Below are 14,822 nucleotides of genomic sequence, written 5' to 3' on the forward strand. Positions count from 1 at the left end.
GAGATCTGCTCACAATGGTAGGCATATGAGAAAATACCGGAACGATCTTCCTTCAAAACTACAAACTCATGGATCATGGTACTATTATATTTTCTGAGATAGTGATTTAAATCTACCTTAAAGCCAATTGCTAGCTGTTCATAGGAGGAAATGCTCAGTGGGTCTCAGGATATCCTTGAAACCTAGCTTGAGACCAATGTTCATTGGCACTTTCAAAGAAAAACTGGAATTTTTAAATGGAGGTTGCATAGTTGATTAAATTTATGGCCATGAGTCAATTTGCACCATGGATTAGAGGATCTAAGTCCCAATGTGGCATGCCTCTGTTGGTGCTACTGAGGGGTTTGTCGTGATAATTATTTTCAGCAAGGAAAAATCATTGCATAGCAGATAAACTATGGTGGTCCCATGAAAGACGAACTAATCACAAGAGACAAAAGAGAAGACAAAAGATGGACCAAAGAGGCATGAACCCACCACTGAGAGCTTATCAAGGAAATTGAGAGAGCCACACAGAAACACACACAAAGAAACACAGACAAACACCCCCCCACATACCCCCACATACGCACCTCTACACACACACTCATAACATACACACACCACTAGACAGAGACAAAGACGGAGAGAGAGCTAGAGAAAAATATTGAGAGAGAGATTCAGAGAGACAGAAAGATATGTTGTTCCAGGGCCAGTAAAGCCTGCTACTTATGAGCTTGAAAGCAGAATCAGTTTACTTGTTTGATTTCTGCCTCATTCCAGTAGCCAGTTGAAGAAGTCAGAGTAGGATAAGAGCCATGATGGAAGATACTTATGTGGACCAGATCGACAACCCTGAAAGGACATATTTGTGGTGAACTTCCCCAGAGCCGATTCCACATTCTCACCTTTTATACTGAAGCAGAAGTGTGATTGCCCATGTTAGTGCAATTTTCTTGCTACATGCTGTATCATGTGCCCTTAATTTCTTGTTACTATAGTAGAGAACTGTTGTCGAGTAGGTTGGTGTTCAGGTCATCTTGGAATTTGCGGTTCATCAGTGGAGCAGCTCACATTTCATCCTTAAGGCCTTGGATGGAGGTGAAGGCCCAGCAAGCACTTGATAACAAAGGGCGTGCTATGTCCCCAGCCGAGGTCAGAGTGGACACATAGCCCCTATGTGTATGGAGGAAGCCTACAGGTTGACAAGAGCAGGAGTGTTATGGGTGTCTGTAAAATCTGACAAGCCCAAAAGACTCAGTAAGTTCATCTCCATTCTTGCTTTGCATGGGTCCCACTAAAATGGCGGCATGTGCTCTTGCTGTCTTCACAGGGTGGCATTCCTTTCCAGCAAGGGCCCGTGGTGACACTCAGAAGAAATGAACACACCAACATTGGGTGACTGGTCATGGCACCGCACTGATCATCCGATGAACTGGCTAACTGTTGCTGCCTTGCTCAAGGGTACCTTAGAGAAAAGGTAAGGAACACATGAATTTGCTCCAGGAACTCAATGTGCTCAGGTCTTGGTAGAGCTGTGAGGAACGGTACGGATTGTGCCCTGTGCTTTAGGGACACGAAGCAGGATTAGGGCCTCTGGTTCTCCCTTGTTTGGAGCTTATGCCGATTGATTGATGCCTAGAAATGAATGGGCAATGGCCGGCAGTTCCTTGCTCTCCCAACACCCAAGCACTCCAGAGTACCCACAAGGTCTTTGTGAAAGGCACTGCAGAGTGCTTGGATCGATGATGATTCCCAGTCAAACATTCCTTGGAAAAGCTGAACAAAATGAGTGAAAACTCAGTACCGCAACTCTCATCGAAACTGAGGTCCGGCACCTGGGGTCCTCCAGGTCCGATGGGCATCAGAAACAGGCAGGCCAAGCACCCCTTTGCCCTTGCTTCCTCGGGCTTTAGCCAGACACACTAAAAATGGGTATGTGCTTGTCCTACTCCTCAGGAAACCATGGCCGAGGCCATGGCAGGCCCTTTTGTTCTTGTGGCTTCCTCCCGTAGCTTTTCATGACATTCTTGGCAGGGACTTAGAAGGTAGAGCCGCTTGCTCAAGGAGTGTTGTGCAGCCCTAAAGGACACTGGAATTTGAAGCAGAAGGAATAGGTTTGGCACCAAAGTTTGGCTCTTCATATGGGTTTGAGGCTTTTCTGAAATGCTGACATGAATGATAACACACTTGTGTTGCCAGGCAGAGAGACAATGGAGTGCAGGCTGCAGGAGAAGTGTAGCCTGATTGAGTAGCATAGCTTGGGCACTTTTATAGACTGTGGAAGATTAAAGTGGACAAGAGGGGACTGTGTGGCCTGAAGTCTGCAAGATTCCCACGCAAATAGCTTAGAAATATAGCAAGGTTGATCAATTAGAGATGATGCTAGACATGTCTCCTGGAAGGTTCCACCTGATTGACACAATTCCTTATGTCCCTGGATTCATGAGCCGTTGGTGGACTCAAGTCAAAGCATGAGATTTGCAGACCTGTGACTGAAGATGATGTGTGGAGGGAGATTGGGCAGGAACCTCAACATTTAATGAATGCATTTGTCTTAAATAGTGTGGTGGAGATATCCGTTAAATCGTGTGTTTGAGATATCCCTTTATATCTTCCCACATTGTTCCAGGCCTCCTTCACAATGTCAAAGTTACAGATCCTTGAGATCTGCTCACAATGGTAGGCATATGAGAAAATACCGGAACGATCTTCCTTCAAAACTACAAACTCATGGATCATGGTACTATTATATTTTCTGAGATAGTGATTTAAATCTACCTTAAAGCCAATTGCTAGCTGTTCATAGGAGGAAATGCTCAATGGGTCTCAGGATATCCTTGAAACCTAGCTTGAGACCAATGTTCATTGGCACTTTCAAAGAAAAACTGGAATTTTTAAATGGAGGTTGCATAGTTGATTAAATTTAGGGCCATGAGTCAATTTGCACCATGGATTAGAGGATCTAAGTCCCAATGTGGCATGCCTCTGTTGGTGCTACTGAGGGGTTTGTCGTGATAATTCTTTTCAGCAAGGAAAAATCATTGCATAGCAGATAAACTATGGTGGTCCCATGAAAGAAGAACTAATCACAAGGGACAAAAGAGAAGACAAAAGATGGACCAAAGAGGCATGAAACCACCACTGAGAGCTTATCAAGGAAAGTGAGAGAGCCACACAGAAACACACACAAAGAAACACAGACAAACACCCCCCCACAAACCCCCACATACGCACCTCTACACACACACTCATAACATACACACATCACGAGACAGAGACAAAGACGGAGAGAGAGCTAGAGAAAAATATTGAGAGAGATATACAGAGAGTCAGAGAGATATGTTGTTCCAGGGCCAGTAAAGCCTGCTACTTATGAGCTTGAAAGCAGAATCAGTTTACTTGTTTGATTTCTGCCTCATTCCAGTAGCCAGTTGAAGAAGTCAGAGTAGGATAAGAGCCATGATGGAAGATACTTATGTGGACCAGATCGACAACCCTGAAAGGACATATTTGTTGTGAACTTCCCCAGAGCCGATTCCACATTCTCACCTTTTATACTGAAGCAGAAGTGTGATTGCCCATGTTAGTGCAATTTTCTTGCTACATGCTGTATCATGTGCCTTTAATTTCTTGTTAATATAGTAGAGAACTGTTGTCGAGTAGGTTGGTGTTCAGGTCATCTTGGAATTTGCGGTTCATCAGTGGAGCAGCTCACATTTCATCCTTAAGGCCTTGGATGGAGGTGAAGGCCCAGCAAGCACTTGATAACAAAGGGCGTGCTATGTCCCCAGCCGAGGTCAGAGTGGACACATAGCCCCTATGTGTATGGAGGAAGCCTACAGGTTGACAAGAGCAGGAGTGTTATGGGTGTCTGTAAAATCTTACAAGCCCAAAGGACTCAGTAAGCTCATCTTCATTCTTGCTTTGCATGGGTCCCACTAAAATGGCGGCATGTGCTCTTGCTGTCTTCACAGGGTGGCATTCCTTTCCAGCAAGGGCCCGTGGTGACACTCAGAAGAAATGAACACACCAACATTGGTTGACTGGTCATGGCACCGCACTGATCATCCGATGAACTGGCTAACTGTTGCTGCCTTGCTCAAGGGTACCTTAGAGAAAAGGTAAGGAACACATGAATTTGCTCCAGGAACTCAATGTGCTCAGGTCTTGGTAGAGCTGTGAGGAACGGTACGGTTTGTGCCCTGTGCTTTAGGGACACGAAGCAGGATTAGGGCCTCTGGTTCTCCCTTGTTTGGAGCTTAGGCCGATTGATTGATCCCTAGAAATGAATGGGCAATGGCCGGCAGTTCCTTGCTCTCCCAACACCCAAGCACTCCAGAGTACCCACAAGGTCTTTGTGAAAGGCACTGCAGAGTGCTTGGATCGATGATGATTCCCAGTCAAACATTCCTTGGAAAAGCTGAACAAAATGAGTGAAAACTCAGTACCGCAACTCTCATCGAAACTGAGGTCCGGCACCTGGGGTCCTCCAGGTCCTATGGGCATCAGAAACAGGCAGGCCAAGCACCCCTTTGCCCTTGCTTCCTCGGGCTTTAGCCAGACACACTAAAAATGGGTATGTGCTTGTCCTACTCCTCAGGAAACCATGGCCGAGGCCATGGCAGGCCCTTTTGTTCTTGTGGCTTCCTCCCGTAGATTTTGATGACATTCTTGGCAGGGACTTAGAAGGTAGAGCCGCTTCCTCAAGGAGTGTTGTGCAGCCATAAAGGACACTGGAATTTGAAGCAGAAGGAATAGGTTTGGCACCAAAGTTTGGCTCTTCATATGGGTTTGAGGCTTTTCTGAAATGCTGACATGAATGATAACACACTTGTGTTGCCAGGCAGAGAGACAATGGAGTGCAGGCATCAGGAGAAGTGTAGCCTGATTGAGTAGCATAGGTTGGGCACTTTTATAGACTGTGGAAGATTAAAGTGGACAAGAGTGGACTTTGTGGCCTGAAGTCTGCAAGATTCCCACGCAAATAGCTTAGAAATAGAGCAAGGTTGATCAATTAGAGATGATGCTAGACATGTCTCCTGTAAGGTTCCACCTGATTGACACAATTCCTTATGTCCCTAGATTCATGAGCCGTTGGTGGACTCAAGTCAAAGCATGAGATTTGCAGTCCTGTGACTGAAATTGATGTGTGGAGGGAGATTGGGCAGGAACCTCCTCATTTAATGAATGCATTTTTCTTAAATAGTGTGGTGGACATATCCGTTAAATCGGGTGTTTGAGATATCCCTTGATATCTTTCCACATTCTTCCAGGCCTCCTTCACAATGTCAAAGTTACAGATCCTTGAGATCTGCTCACAATGGTAGGCTTATGAGAAAATACCTGAACGATCTTCCTCCAAAACTACAAACTCATAGATCATGGTACTATTATATTTTCTGAGATAGTGATTTAAATCTACCTTAAAGCCAATTGCTAGCTTTTCATAGGAGGAAATACTCAATGGGTCTCAGGATATCCTTGAAACCTAGCTTGAGACCAATGTTCATTGGCACTTTCAAAGAAAAACTGGAATTTTTAAATGGAGGTGGCATAGTTGATTAAATTTATGGCCATGAGTCAATTTGCACCATGGATTAGAGGATCTAAGTCCCAATGTGGCATGCCTCTGTTGGTGCTACTGAGGGGTTTGTCGTGATAATTATTTTCAGCAAGGAAAAATCATTGCATAGCAGATAAACTATGGTGGTCCCATGAAAGACGAACTATTCACAAGAGACAAAAGAGAAGACAAAAGATGGACCAAAGAGGCATGAAAACACCACTGAGAGCTTATCAAGGAAAGTGAGAGAGCCACACAGAAACACACACAAAGAAACACAGACAAACACCCCCCCCCCACAAACTCCCACATACGCACTTCTATACACACACACTCATAACATACACACACCAAGAGACAGATACAAAGATGGAGAGAGAGCTAGAGAAAAATATTGAGAGAGAGAGATACAGAGAGTCAGAGATATATGTTGTTCCAGGGCCAGTAAAGCCTGCTACTTATGAGCTTGAAAGCAGAATCGGTTTACTTGTTTGATTTCTGCCTCATTCCAGTAGCCAGTTGAAGAAGTCAGAGTAGGATAAGAGCCATGATGGAAGATACTTATGTGGACCAGATCGAAATCCCTGAATGGACATATTTGTGGTGAATTTCCCCAGAGTCGACTCCACATTCTCACCTTTTATACTGAAGCAGAAGCGTGATTGCCCATGTTAGTGCAATTTTCTTGCTACATGCTGTATCATGTGCCCTTAATTTCTTGTTAGTATAGTAGAGAACTGTTGTCGAGTAGGTTGGTGTTCAGGTCATCTTGGAATTTGCGTTTCATCAGTGGAGCAGCTCACATTTCATCCTTAAGGCCTTGGATGGAGGTGAAGGCCCAGCAAGCACTTGATAACAAAGGGCGTGCTATGTCCCCAGCAGAGGTCAGAGTGGACACATAGCCCCTATGTGTATGGAGGAAGCCTACAGGTTGACAAGAGCAGGAGTGTTATGGGTGTCTGTAAAATCTGACAAGCCCAAAGGACTCAGTAAGCTCATCTTCATTCTTACTTTGCATGGGTCCCACTAAAATGGCGGCATGTGCTCTTGCTGTCTTCACAGGGTGGCATTCCTTTCCAGCAAGGGCCCGTGGTGACACTCAGAAGAAATGAACACACCAACATTGGTTGACTCGTCATGGCACCGCACTGATCATCCGATGAACTGGCTAACTGTTGCTGCCTTGCTCAAGGGTACCTTAGAGAAAAGGTAAGGAACACATGAATTTGCTCCAGGAACTCAATGTGCTCAGGTCTTGGTAGAGCTGTGAGGAACGGTACGGTTTGTGCCGTGTGCTTTAGGGACACGAAGCAGGATTAGGGCCTCTGGTTCTCCCTTGTTTGGAACTTAGGCCGATTGATTGATCCCTAGAAATGAATGGGCAATGGCCGGCAGTTCCTTGCTCTCCCAACACACAAGCACTCCAGAGTACCCACAAGGTCTTTGTGAAAGGCACTGCAGAGTGCTTGGATCGATGATGATTCCCAGTCAAACATTCCTTGGAAAAGCTGAACAAAATGAGTGAAAACTCAGTACCGCAACTCTCATCGAAACTGAGGTCCGGCACCTGGGGTCCTCCAGGTCCTATGGGCATCAGAAACAGGCAGGCCAAGCACCCCTTTGCCCTTGCTTCCTCGGGCTTTAGCCAGGCACACTAAAAATGGGTATGTGCTTGTCCTACTCCTCAGGAAACCGTGGCCGAGGCCATGGCAGGCCCTTTTGTTCTTGTGGCTTCCTCCCATAGCTTTTGATGACATTCTTGGCAGGGACTTAGAAGGTAGATCCGCTTGCTCAAGGAGTGTTGTGCAGCCCTAAAGGACACTGGAATTTGAAGCAGAAGGAATAGGTTTGGCACCAAAGTTTGGCTCTTCATATGGGTTTGAGGCTTTTCTGAAATGCTGACATGAATGATAACACACTTGTGTTGCCAGGTAGAGAGACAATGGAGTGCAGGCTGCAGGAGAAGTGTAGCCTGATTGAGTAGCATAGCTTGGGCACTTTTATAGACTGTGGAAGATTAAAGTGGACAAGAGGGGACTTTGTGGCCTGAAGTCTGCAAGATTCCCACGCAAATAGCTTAGAAATAGAGCAAGGTTGATCAATTAGAGATGATGCTAGACATGTCTCCTGTAAGGTTCCACCTGATTGACACAATCCCTTATGTCCCTGGATTCATGAGCCATTGGTGGACTCAAGTCAAAGCATGAGATTTGCAGACCTGTGACTGAAATTGATGTGTGGAGGGAGATTGGGCAAGAACCTCTACATTTAATGAATGCATTTGTCTTAAATAGTGTGGTGGAGATATCCGTTAAATCGTGTGTTTGAGATATCCCTTGATATCTTCCCACATTGTTCCAGGCCTCCTTCACAATGTCAAAGTTACAGATCCTTGAGATCTGCTCACAATGGTAGGCATATGAGAAAATACCGGAACGATCTTCCTTCAAAACTACAAACTCATGGATCATGGTACTATTATATTTTCTGAGATAGTGATTTAAATCTACCTTAAAGCCAATTGCTAGCTGTTCATAGGAGGAAATGCTCAATGGGTCTCAGGATATCCTTGAAACCTAGCTTGAGACCAATGTTCATTGGCACTCTCAAAGAAAAACTGGAATTTTTAAATGGAGGTTGCATAGGTGATTAAATTTATGGCCATGAGTCAATTTGCACCATGGATTAGAGGATCTAAGTCCCAATGTGGCATGCCTCTGTTGGTGCTACTGAGGGGTTGGTCGTGATAATTCTTTTCAGCAAGGAAAAATCATTGCATAGCAGATAAACTATGGTGGTCCCATGAAAGACGAACTATTCACAAGAGACAAAAGAGAAGACAAAAGATGGACCAAAGAGGCATGAAACCACCACTGAGAGCTTATCAAGGAAAGTGAGAGAGCCACACAGAAACACACACAAAGAAACACAGCCAACCCCGCCCCCCACAAACCTCCACATACGCACCTCTACACACACACTCATAACATACACACACCAAGAGACAGAGACAAAGACGGAGAGAGATCTAGAGAAAAATATTGAGAGAGAGATACAGAGAGTCAGAGATATATGGTGTTCCAGGGCCAGTAAAGCCTGCTACTTATGAGCTTGAAAACAGAATCAGTTTTCTTGTTTGATTTCTGCCTCATTCCAGTAGCCAGTTGAAGAAGTCAGAGTAGGATAAGAGCCATGATGGAAGATACTTATGTGGACCAGATTGACAACCCTGAATGGACATATTTGTGGTGAACTTCCCCAGAGCCGATTCCACATTCTCACCTTTTATACTGAAGCAGAAGTGTGATTGCCCATGTTAGTGCAATTTTCTTGCTACATGCTGTATCATGTGCCCTTAATTTCTTGTTAATATAGTAGAGAACTGTCGTCGAGTAGGTTGGTGTTCAGGTCATCTTGGAATTTGCGGTTCATCAGTGGAGCAGCTCACATTTCATCCTTAAGGCCTTGGATGGAGGTGAAGGCCCAGAAACCACTTGATAACAAAGGGCGTGCTATGTCCCCAGCCGAGGTCAGAGTGGACACATAGACCCTATGTGTATGGAGGAAGCCTACAGGTTGACAAGAGCAGGAGTGTTATGGGTGTCTGTAAAATCTGACAAGCCCAAAGGACTCAGTAAGCTCATCTTCATTCTTGCTTTGCATTGGTCCCACTAAAATGGCAGCATGTGCTCTTGCTGTCTTCACAGGGTGGCATTCCTTTCCAGCAAGGGCCCGTGGTGATACTCAGAAGAAATGAACACACCAACATTGGTTGACTGGTCATGGCACTGCACTGATCATCCGATGAACTGGATAACTGTTGCTGCCTTGCTCAAGGGTACCTTAGAGAAAAGGTAAGGAACACATGAATTTGCTCCAGGAACTCAATGTGCTCAGGTCTTGGTAAAGCTGGGAGGAAATGTCCGGTTTGTGCCCTGTGCTTTAGGGACACGAAGCAGGATTAGGGCCTCTGGTTCTCCCTCGTTTGGAGCTTAGGCCGATTGATTGATCCCTAGAAATGAATGGGCAATGGCCGGCAGTTCCTTGCTCTCCCAACACCCAAGCACTCTAGAGTACCCACAAGGTCTTTGTGAAAGGCACTGCAGAGTGCTTGGATCGATGATGATTCCCAGTCAAACATTCCTTGGAAAAGCTGAACAAAATGAGTGAAAACTCAGTACCGCAACTCTCATCGAAACTGAGGTCCGGCACCTGGGGTCCTCCAGGTCCTATGGGCATCAGAAACAGGCAGGCCAAGCACCCCTTTGCCCTTGCTTCCTCGAGCTTTAGCCAGACACACTAAAAATGGGTATGTGCTTGTCCTACTCCTCAGGAAACCATGGCCGAGGCCATGGCAGGCCCTTTTTTTCTTGTGGCTTGCGCCCGTAGCTTTTGATGACATTCTTGGCAGGGACTTAGAAGGTAGAGCCGCTTGCTCAAGGAGTGTTGTGCAGCCCTAAAGGACACTGGAATTTGAAGCAGAAGGAATAGGTTTGGCACCAAAGTTTGGCTCTTCATATGGGTTTGAGGCTTTTCTGAAATGCTGACATGAATGATAACACACTTGTGTTGCCAGGCAGAGAGACAATGGAGTGCAGGCTGCAGGAGAAGTGTAGCCTGATGGAGTAGCATAGCTTGGGCACTTTTATAGACTGTGGAAGATTAAAGTGGACAAGAGTGGACTTTTTGGCCTGAAGTCTGCAAAATTCCCACGCAAATAGCTTAGAAATAGGGCAAGATTGATCAATTAGAGATGATGCTAGACATGTCTGCTGGAAGGTTCCACCTGATTGACACAATTCCTTATGTCCCTGGATTCATGAGCCGTTGGTGGACTCAAGTCAAAGCATGAGATTTGCAGACCTGTGACTGAAATTGATGTGTGGAGGGAGATTGGGCAGGAACCTCCACATTTAATGAATGCATTTGTCTTAAATTGTGTGGTGGAGATATCCGTTAAATTGGGTGTTTGAGATATCCCTTGATATCTTTCCACATTGTTCCAGGCCTCCTTCACAATGTCAAAGTTACAGATCCTTGAGATCTGCTCACAATGGTAGGCTTATGAGAAAATACCGGAATGATATTCCTTCAAAACTACAAACTCATGGATCATGGTACTATTATATTTTCTGAGATAGTGATTTAAATCTACCTTAAAGCCAATTGCTAGCTGTTCATAGGAGGAAATGCTCAATGGGTCTGAGGATATCCTTGAAACCTAGCTTGAGACCAATGTTCATTGGCACTTTCAAAGAAAAACTGGAATTTTTAAATGGAGGTTGCATAGTTGATTAAATTTATGGCCATGAGTCAATTTGCACCATGGATTAGAGGATCTAAGTCCCAATGTGGCATGCCTCTGTTGGTGTTACTGAGGGGTTTGTCGTGATAATTCTTTTCAGCAAGGAAAAATCATTGCATAGCAGATAAACTATGGTGGTCCCATGAAAGACGAACTATTCACAAGAAACAAAAGAGAAGACAAAAGATGGACCAAAGAGGCATGAAACCACCACTGAGAGCTTATCAAGGAAAGTGAGAGAGCCACACAGAAACACACACAAAGAAACACAGACAAACACCCCCCCACAAAACCCCACATACGCACCTCTATACACACACACTCATAACATACACACACCAAGAGACAGAGACAAAGACGGAGAGAGAGCTAGAAAAAAATATTGAGAGAGAGATACAGAGAGTCAGAGAGATATGTTGTTCCAGGGCCAGTAAAGCCTGCTACTTATGAGCTTGAAAGCAGAATCAGTTTACTTGTTTATTTTCTGCCTCATTCCAGTAGCCAGTTGAAGAAGTCAGAGTAGGATAAGAGCCATGATGGAAGATACTTATGTGGGCCAGATCGACATCCCTGAAAGGACATATTTGTGGTGAACTTCCCCAGAGCCGACTCCACATTCTCACCTTTTATACTGAAGCAGAAGTGTGATTGCCCATGTTAGTGCAATTTTCTTGCTACATGCTGTATCATGTGCCCTTAATTTCTTGTTAATATAGTAGAGAACTGTTGTCGAGTAGGTTGGTGTTCAGGTCATCTTGGAATTTGTGGTTCATCAGTGGAGCAGCTCACATTTCATCCTTAAGGCCTTGGATGGAGGTGAAGGCCCAGCAAGCACTTGATAACAAAGGGCGTGCTATGTCCCCAGCCGAGGTCAGAGTGGACACATAGCCCCTATGTGTATGGAGGAAGCCTACAGGTTGACAAGAGCAGGAGTGTTATGGGTGTCTGTAAAATCTGACAAGCCCAAAGGACTCAGTAAGCTCATCTTCATTCTTGCTTTGCATGGGTCCCACTAAAATGGCGGCATGTGCTCTTGCTGTCTTCACAGGGTGGCATTCCTTTCCAGCAAGGGCCCGTGGTGACACTCAGAAGAAATGAACACACCAACATTGGTTGACTGGTCATGGCACCGCACTGATCATCCGATGAACTGGCTAACTGTTGCTGCCTTGCTCAAGGGTACCTTAGAGAAAAGGTAAGGAACACATGAATTTGCTCCAGGAACTCAATGTGCTCAGGTCTTGGTAGAGCGGTGAGGAACGGTACGGTTTGTGCCCTGTGCTTTAGGGACACGAAGCAGGATTAGGGCCTCTGGTTCTCCCTTGTTTGGAGCTTAGGCCGATTGATTGATCCCTAGAAATGAATGGGCAATGGCCGGCAGTTCCTTGCTCTCCCAACACCCAAGCACTCTAGAGTACCCACAAGGTCTTTGTGAAAGGCACTGCAGAGTGCTTGGATCGATGATGATTCCCAGTCAAACATTCCTTGGAAAAGCTGAACAAAATGAGTGAAAACTCAGTACCGCAACTCTCATCGAAACTGAGGTCCGGCACCTGGGGTCCTCCAGGTCCTATGGGCATCAGAAACAGGCAGGCCAAGCACCCCTTTGCCCTTGCTTCCTCGAGCTTTAGCCAGACACACTAAAAATGGGTATGTGCTTGTCCTACTCCTCAGGAAACCATGGCCGAGGCCATGGCAGGCCCTTTTTTTCTTGTGGCTTGCGCCCGTAGCTTTTGATGACATTCTTGGCAGGGACTTAGAAGGTAGAGCCGCTTGCTCAAGGAGTGTTGTGCAGCCCTAAAGGACACTGGAATTTGAAGCAGAAGGAATAGGTTTGGCACCAAAGTTTGGCTCTTCATATGGGTTTGAGGCTTTTCTGAAATGCTGACATGAATGATAACACACTTGTGTTGCCAGGCAGAGAGACAATGGAGTGCAGGCTGCAGGAGAAGTGTAGCCTGATGGAGTAGCATAGCTTGGGCACTTTTATAGACTGTGGAAGATTAAAGTGGACAAGAGTGGACTTTTTGGCCTGAAGTCTGCAAAATTCCCACGCAAATAGCTTAGAAATAGGGCAAGATTGATCAATTAGAGATGATGCTAGACATGTCTGCTGGAAGGTTCCACCTGATTGACACAATTCCTTATGTCCCTGGATTCATGAGCCGTTGGTGGACTCAAGTCAAAGCATGAGATTTGCAGACCTGTGACTGAAATTGATGTGTGGAGGGAGATTGGGCAGGAACCTCCACATTTAATGAATGCATTTGTCTTAAATTGTGTGGTGGAGATATCCGTTAAATTGGGTGTTTGAGATATCCCTTGATATCTTTCCACATTGTTCCAGGCCTCCTTCACAATGTCAAAGTTACAGATCCTTGAGATCTGCTCACAATGGTAGGCTTATGAGAAAATACCGGAATGATATTCCTTCAAAACTACAAACTCATGGATCATGGTACTATTATATTTTCTGAGATAGTGATTTAAATCTACCTTAAAGCCAATTGCTAGCTGTTCATAGGAGGAAATGCTCAATGGGTCTGAGGATATCCTTGAAACCTAGCTTGAGACCAATGTTCATTGGCACTTGCAAAGAAAAACTGGAATTTTTAAATGGAGGTTGCATAGTTGATTAAATTTATGGCCATGAGTCAATTTGCACCATGGATTAGAGGATCTAAGTCCCAATGTGGCATGCCTCTGTTGGTGTTACTGAGGGGTTTGTCGTGATAATTCTTTTCAGCAAGGAAAAATCATTGCATAGCAGATAAACTATGGTGGTCCCATGAAAGACGAACTATTCACAAGAAACAAAAGAGAAGACAAAAGATGGACCAAAGAGGCATGAAACCACCACTGAGAGCTTATCAAGGAAAGTGAGAGAGCCACACAGAAACACACACAAAGAAACACAGACAAACACCCCCCCACAAAACCCCACATACGCACCTCTATACACACACACTCATAACATACACACACCAAGAGACAGAGACAAAGACGGAGAGAGAGCTAGAAAAAAATATTGAGAGAGAGATACAGAGAGTCAGAGAGATATGTTGTTCCAGGGCCAGTAAAGCCTGCTACTTATGAGCTTGAAAGCAGAATCAGTTTACTTGTTTATTTTCTGCCTCATTCCAGTAGCCAGTTGAAGAAGTCAGAGTAGGATAAGAGCCATGATGGAAGATACTTATGTGGGCCAGATCGACATCCCTGAAAGGACATATTTGTGGTGAACTTCCCCAGAGCCGACTCCACATTCTCACCTTTTATACTGAAGCAGAAGTGTGATTGCCCATGTTAGTGCAATTTTCTTGCTACATGCTGTATCATGTGCCCTTAATTTCTTGTTAATATAGTAGAGAACTGTTGTCGAGTAGGTTGGTGTTCAGGTCATCTTGGAATTTGTGGTTCATCAGTGGAGCAGCTCACATTTCATCCTTAAGGCCTTGGATGGAGGTGAAGGCCCAGCAAGCACTTGATAACAAAGGGCGTGCTATGTCCCCAGCCGAGGTCAGAGTGGACACATAGCCCCTATGTGTATGGAGGAAGCCTACAGGTTGACAAGAGCAGGAGTGTTATGGGTGTCTGTAAAATCTGACAAGCCCAAAGGACTCAGTAAGCTCATCTTCATTCTTGCTTTGCATGGGTCCCACTAAAATGGCGGCATGTGCTCTTGCTGTCTTCACAGGGTGGCATTCCTTTCCAGCAAGGGCCCGTGGTGACACTCAGAAGAAATGAACACACCAACATTGGTTGACTGGTCATGGCACCGCACTGATCATCCGATGAACTGGCTAACTGTTGCTGCCTTGCTCAAGGGTACCTTAGAGAAAAGGTAAGGAACACATGAATTTGCTCCAGGAACTCAATGTGCTCAGGTCTTGGTAGACTGGTGAGGAACGGTACGGTTTGTGCCCTGTGCTTTAGGGACACGAAGCAGGATTAGGGCCTCTGGTTCTCCCTTGT

General features: G+C 45.3%; 5 non-coding genes across 5 annotated transcripts; all 5 read left to right on the top strand.

Moving 5' to 3' along the window:
* Positions 1–1,718: 1,718 nt before the first annotated feature.
* Positions 1,719–1,812, top strand: LOC127677053 (small nucleolar RNA SNORD116). The gene has a single exon (XR_007976456.1). It is a non-coding gene; the product is annotated as a small nucleolar RNA SNORD116 (small nucleolar RNA).
* Positions 1,813–4,362: 2,550 nt separating this feature from the next.
* Positions 4,363–4,456, top strand: LOC127677054 (small nucleolar RNA SNORD116). Its single transcript, XR_007976457.1, has one exon. It is a non-coding gene; the product is annotated as a small nucleolar RNA SNORD116 (small nucleolar RNA).
* Positions 4,457–7,013: 2,557 nt separating this feature from the next.
* Positions 7,014–7,107, top strand: LOC127677055 (small nucleolar RNA SNORD116). The gene has a single exon (XR_007976458.1). It is a non-coding gene; the product is annotated as a small nucleolar RNA SNORD116 (small nucleolar RNA).
* Positions 7,108–9,658: 2,551 nt separating this feature from the next.
* Positions 9,659–9,752, top strand: LOC127677056 (small nucleolar RNA SNORD116). Its single transcript, XR_007976459.1, has one exon. It is a non-coding gene; the product is annotated as a small nucleolar RNA SNORD116 (small nucleolar RNA).
* A 2,552-nt stretch (positions 9,753–12,304) lies between these two features.
* LOC127677057 (small nucleolar RNA SNORD116) lies at positions 12,305–12,398 on the top strand. Its single transcript, XR_007976460.1, has one exon. It is a non-coding gene; the product is annotated as a small nucleolar RNA SNORD116 (small nucleolar RNA).
* Positions 12,399–14,822: the final 2,424 nt, after the last annotated feature.

Source organism: Apodemus sylvaticus, chromosome 1 (genome assembly GCF_947179515.1).
Source record: "Apodemus sylvaticus chromosome 1, mApoSyl1.1, whole genome shotgun sequence".
NCBI lineage: Eukaryota > Metazoa > Chordata > Mammalia > Rodentia > Muridae > Apodemus > Apodemus sylvaticus.